The sequence below is a fragment of the Phasianus colchicus genome, chromosome 3 (genome assembly GCF_987193195.1).
Source record: "Phasianus colchicus chromosome 3, bPhaCol1.hap1.1, whole genome shotgun sequence".
NCBI classification, from domain to species: domain Eukaryota; kingdom Metazoa; phylum Chordata; class Aves; order Galliformes; family Phasianidae; genus Phasianus; species Phasianus colchicus.
Genome location: NC_143438.1, coordinates 4,526,238 through 4,532,500, shown reverse-complemented (window position 1 = coordinate 4,532,500; position 6,263 = coordinate 4,526,238). Strand labels below are relative to the sequence as shown.

At 39.2% G+C, this 6,263-nt stretch overlaps 1 long non-coding RNA gene across 1 annotated transcript; it reads right to left on the bottom strand.

Annotated features, from left to right (window-relative positions):
- Window positions 1-2,449: 2,449 nt before the first annotated feature.
- Window positions 2,450-3,675, bottom strand: LOC149918378 (uncharacterized). The gene is made up of 3 exons (XR_016465410.1): window positions 3,535-3,675; window positions 2,937-3,018; window positions 2,450-2,738 (listed from the first exon to the last, which is right to left on the bottom strand). It is a non-coding gene; the product is annotated as an uncharacterized LOC149918378 (long non-coding RNA).
- Between the last annotated feature and the right edge of the window lie 2,588 nt (window positions 3,676-6,263).

Below are 6,263 nucleotides of genomic sequence, written 5' to 3'. Positions count from 1 at the left end.
GTCTGAGATCCTAGTCCACACGTTGTATGAATTGCCACTCATGTTGGCAGCTCAAGGAAAGAAATTAAGAACAGAATTGGAATAGACAGAGGCATCCTTTCTCTCCAAAATAATGGTCAACAACTCTTGTAAATCGCTTCTTACTCAGACATGGAGATGCCACAGAGAAGAAGACTGCCCATGTTTGACATTCCTAAGGCGGAGGGAAGCAGAAATGCAGTTTAAGTATTTGATCTCGGTGCTGTTCTCTAATGTTCCAGTGTCACTACCGGAATCTTTCATTTTCTTGTTATCTGATCTTTTTGGTTTTATTTCCTTCTCAAGTCTGACCTAGAAGCTCCAATAGACTGAGCAAAGATTATTTAAGGGCAAGCAGAACACACTAGCTGGCTCTGCTTGTGTTTTCTGTTGGTCTACACAGTGTTGAACAGACATGATTCATCAATGAAGGCAATGCACTCAGAGTTGCTTGGAATTCTTTCACTTTCATGGTTTGATACAAAAAAACTGTCTTCCAAAAAATCTGCTCTTTTTCAGAACTAAAGAACCTGCAGAGGAGCCTGTGAGATGGTTAAAGAAGTTCCTTGTATAAATTCCTTTGCAATATTCTAGAGAGAAAATCCTAAAAATAACAGGGAAAAAATGTATTGGATAATTCACCAATAAGAACGCACAAAATTGAGAACACAGCAAAGGTTAAAAGGTTTTGTTTGTTTATTTGTTTTTTTGTTTGTTTGTTTCATGAGGATCTGAAGCATACAGAAATAGGAATCTAAGAGCGCTGTTTTCTTTTGACAAATCTTAGTCAAACTTTAGTTTCACATTAAAACCTTGATATCAGTGTTTGGAGGATGTATTTTAACACCACTTTTGAGCTAAGATATACCAGGCAGGCCATAGAGCAGTCCATATGCAGCTCAGCCCAGCGTATACTGCATCCACCTCCTGCTTTACACCATCATGGTGGTGGCTCTTTGCTGCTGAGCAGCCCAGCACCCATCACTCAGCAACAGCCAAACATAGCTGTGTGATTGGGTTGAAATCAGGACAAGGCACAATGCAGAGCTGACTGAAGTTATGGCAAATAATTAATTATATGCACTGTGATGCATTAGCTGAAGATGTGAACAACAAAAAATATGCAGCGTTGTTTTCCTTTGTGATAAAGGGATTTGAGAATCATTTTTGAGACTGCTGAAAATATTATCAGTTTTTGATGTATTTGCAACTCTATTTTCATCCAAGGTAAATATACTACCTGCAAATCTTCAGATGAAATTTGTAGAGTTGCAGTTAGATATTCAAATCAAAAATCTGATCACGTCTCCTTACTAGATCTTTATAAACTCTGTCTTACAAGAGAAAAATATCCCTTTCTTCATAATCACACCTTATTCATGTCATCACTTTTTGGCAGTATGTGCATTTGTGAACAACTGCTTTCAGGGATGAAGCCTAGAAAAAGTGGAATTTCATCAAAAATCTCTAATGAACATCTTGAGAACTCACTAAAAATTACAACCACTTCCACTGAACCAATCTTGATGCATTAGTTTCACAAAAACAAAGTCAAAAATCTCATTTGTTTTCTGGTTTTGTTACTCTCTTTTTATAAGTTTTAATTATATATACATATATAAAATTTTGTGACTTATATACATTAACTATATTACGTATGTTAAATGTGACCCAAGACAGTTTCTTTTCATTAAATGTAGCCTAGGCAAGCCAAAGGGCTGGACATCCATGCTTTGCACTACTACAAATTCTGTAGATAACTCATAACCTCCCCAGAACCTGCATCTGCCCTGCATCATTAGAGATACTCAGACTAGTTCTATTTGGTCTGAGATTCCTATGCAGTCCCTTGCAGGTGCCAGGTCATTAAACACGTTGGCACATATCTTAGCATGATACAACATTTAGGCTAATTGGTTCACCCATTTGGTACTCTGCTGGAGAAGCTATACTGCTTCCATTTCCAGTTAGTTCACTGGATATCTCCGTTGTGAGTAGAACAGCAGTACCACAAGTGTGCTTCTCCTGGAACAATAAAATAGATATAACATCTAAGAATAGCAAAATGTTATCCTCTTGCAAATCACTGATTGATTTTTCATGAACTCAAATGAATTTGACTTCTAGGAGAAGGACAGAATTTGCTCTGACTTAAATTCTATGATAATAATTTCCTTTGACATAGTTAGTTCCTTTCAACACAGGCTCTGTTGTCCAGAACTGTTTCTCCTCTTCTCAGCTAAATAAAATGTCATTTGTATTACTAATTGTGCTGACACTCTCTATATTCCTGTATTCTTCTGTTTAAATCAGATATACTAACATCAGAAAAAGTTAATGCTCTTCAAATATCTTTCATACACTGCAAAAAGGGCATTAAATAATACATTTTACAGAGCTACTCGGGGTTTAACATGTTCCATGTGTTTTTTTAAGTAACGAAGGAAAAAAGACTCTGTGAAATAACACAGTAGAGCACGTCATGTGGAAAGAATCAAAGTGTATGGAGAGCACTTCAGTCTATTCAAGGGTTCAGGTTCTGCCCATGACACCTGACATACCAATAGCAAAATACACCTTGATAACTATAGGTGTCAGTAAAGGGCAGAGGTTCAGAGGGATGCTCACTGAAACATTATGAACTGATTTTCCCCTTCAGTTTATAGCTCCTTGACTTCTTTCTTCAAACTCTCTTGACAAAGAGACAGTTGGTTTCCAATCTGAAGAGAAATCACAGAGACAGATGAAATGTTAGGTGTTGTTACCATATTTCTAATTATACCAGCCATTTTTTCCCTCCATTTTTCAAGATAAAGAGAATTTCTGGAAGGTAGGTGGGCAGGCAAGTTCCACTGCTGCTTGAAAGAAGTAATAAACAGCCCCACCAGAGGTGATGCAATACTGAACCTGTTGCTCACCAGTGTAAGTGAACTGATTGGTGACATCAGGATTGGAGGCTGCCTGGGCTGTAGTGACCACGAAATGCTGGAGTCCACACTCCTGAGGCATATCAGATGGACAAAATCAGGAAATTTAATTTTAGTAAAGCCAACTTGCTTCTCTGCAGACAAAACCTCCTCCAAAACAGGGAATCTGTTCTGAAGGACAAGGGAGTGGAGTAGAGCTGGCAGATCTTCAAGGAAGCTCTCCTTATGGAACAAAATCTTTCCATCTCCAAGTGTAGGAAGGCAGGAAAGAAAGACAAGAAACCAGCATGGCTCAACTGGGACCTGCTGGTCAAACTGGAGAGCAAGAAGAAAGTGCATAGGCAGTGGAAGTAGAGATGGGTACCCTGGTGAGAGTATAAGGGTGCTGCCAGGCTCTGTAAAGATGGAGTCAGGAAGTCTAAGGCCCAGCTGAAACTGGATTTGGAAAAGGGTGCAAACACAAACAAGAAAGACTTCTATAGGTATATCAATCAGAAAAAGAGAAGTCCTAAAAAGAACACACACATATACCCCAATGAGCAATACAGACAGGCTGGTGAAAACAGACAAGAAGGCTGAGGTACTCAACAAGTTTTTGCCTCAGTCTTCACATGCAACTGCTCTTCACACACCCCCTGAGTGGATGGGTTGGAAGGTGAGGACTGAAGAAGCACTGTCCATCCAGTCATAAGCAAAATTGGGGTTCATGATCACTTGAGGTCCTCCCTGACCAACCTACTGGCCTTCTATGATGGCATAATTGTGTCAGTGGACAAGGCAAGGGTCACTGGTGTCATCCATCTGGACTTCAGTAAGGTCTTTGACCCGGTTCCTCATAATATTATTCTCTCAGAATTGGAAAGAATTGGAAAGACATGGACTTTGTAGGTGAACTTCTCAATGGGCAAGAAACTGGTTGAGAGATCAACCCAGAGAGTGATGGTCAATGGCTCAATATTCAGATGGAGATCAGTGTTGACTGGTGTCACTCAGGGGTTAGTACTGGAACTGATGCTTTTTAACAGCTTCATCAATGACATCGACAGTGAGATCGAATGCACCCTCAGTAAGATTGCAGATGACACCAAGCTGCATGTCGACATGCTTGAGGGGCAAGATAGTATGCAGAAAGGCCTACACAGACTCGAGAAGTTGGCTGAGGAGAACCTCATGAGATCCAACAAGTCCAAGTGTAAATTCTTGCACTTGGGTTGTGACAACTTCCACTATCAAAACACTCTGGCAGCAAAAGAACAGAGCCCACCTCAACCAAAATGGACCTGGTGGATGCTAAGCTGGATTTGAGCCAGCAATGTGTACTTACAACTCAGAAAGCCAGTCGTATCCTGGGCTGCATCAAAAGAAGCATCATCAGCAGGATGAGTGAGGTGACCCTGCTCATCTAATCTGGTGAGCTCTGGTGAGACTCACCTCGAGTACTGTGTCCAGATGTGGAGTCCTCAGTAGAGGAGAGATGTGGACCTCTTGGAGTGTGCCACAGAAATGATCTAAGGGATTCTATGCTTAAGTCATGCAGATGGTGGCAGACCTGTGTGCACCAAGAGTTCTTGCTTGCCCTCTTAATCTTGAAAGTATTGGCAAAGCCAGATGAATAACTGGGGTATTACAGGGTCGTGGTCTCATGATGCAAAAGTGGAAATTGTCCTGCTGTTTTCTCTTAACCTTCCCCCAAGTTGCTTTTCATGGTCCTTGCTGCAATCACAAGCGACATTCTGGACTGCTGTTTTTCAAGAGTTGACAGAAGCCAGATGTACTCGGTAAACTTTATGATGTGGTCAGGAAGAAAATATGCAGTATATATATTCCTTTATCACAGTCCCTTAACACTGGGCAGTGTTGCATACCACTAGTAGGTATGTTTGTTTTGCCAAGATGGTCTATAAGCATATTATACAATATAATCTCTTTGAAAAGATAAAACATAGTGCAGAATTTTGAGACATTCTGTTGGAGGGCCACATTCACCACAGAGCTCGAAGGAGGTAAGTCTGGAGCAAGAGCATTTGGAATGTACTTGTTTTGTGTCAAAATATGTGTATAAATCTACATTTGTTTTTGACTCTTTTACTGAAAAAGAAGAATCTTCGTTTTAATGAAAATTACTCTTGATTCCAAAGTTACATATTGTATATAATGTTATTTTAAGACAATTGTATATGCACAGTTATGATGAGATTTTTAAAGTAGTTTAAAGAGCTCTGTTTGATGCTCCATTTGAAATCTTTGCCTTTGAGTTCCCAAATCTTAACTCACTGATCATCAAAAGAGGGAAAGACAGAAATGAATTTACAGACATGGCATTTATTCCTCTGCAGGTAGATGTAGTCACATCTGTCAAAAAGAGTCTCCTAATTTGTTAAGATGAGTAGTTGACACAGCAGTGACATAAACAATACTATTCAGGGATTCTGATTAAGATCTTCTAACTCTCACCAGTGCAGAGAAAATACTTTCCACTTTTCAAGCAAACCCAGGTGTTAGATTATTCCCCAACAAACATCTAATGTGGTAGTACTTTCTTTTCCCAAAATCAGGTCACTGCTTATAAGGCTCAATTCTGTCCATTGTAGTGAAAAAAATGTCCCAAAGGGGAGATGATATAAATCAATGAACTTGCCAAAATCCATTATAAAAAAGTACACCTGATTTAGTTAAATGATTTATTACACATAAAAAGAAGAGCATTGTACATACTAAAGACAGAAGTCTTGACTGATTTAATATATGGTCAAATTTCATGAAATGGTTACCAGTAATATGAACACATCTTTGAAGACATTTGAAGACTTAAAGTCTTCAAATACAAAGATCAAAAATATACTCAAGACATTTGGAGAATTATATAACTACCTGAGAATGGGCCAAATTTGTCTCCAGCCATCATATTCTGCATAGGATTATATTACCTCAGAAAGAGATTATGACATATCTAGCTTCAGTGGGATTTTTTGATTTATCTTTCAAAATTTCAGGTTGTTTTCAAGAATTCAGCTGATTTGAGGTCTTAGAATCATAAAATCATAGAACTGTTTGTTATGGAAGGGACATTTAAAGGACAACAATAAAAGGAATTCCCCTGCAATGAACAGGGGCATCTACAGCTAGATCATGCTGCTCAGAGCATAGTCCAGGCTGACAATGAATGTCTCTAAGAACAGGGTATCCCCCACCACCCTAGGCAACCTGTTCTAGTGCTCCACTGCCCTTATTGTATAAAAGAGCCTTTTCCTCATATCTTGTCTAAATCTCCCCTCTTTTAGTTTGAAAACATTTCTCCTTGTCCGATCACAACAGACC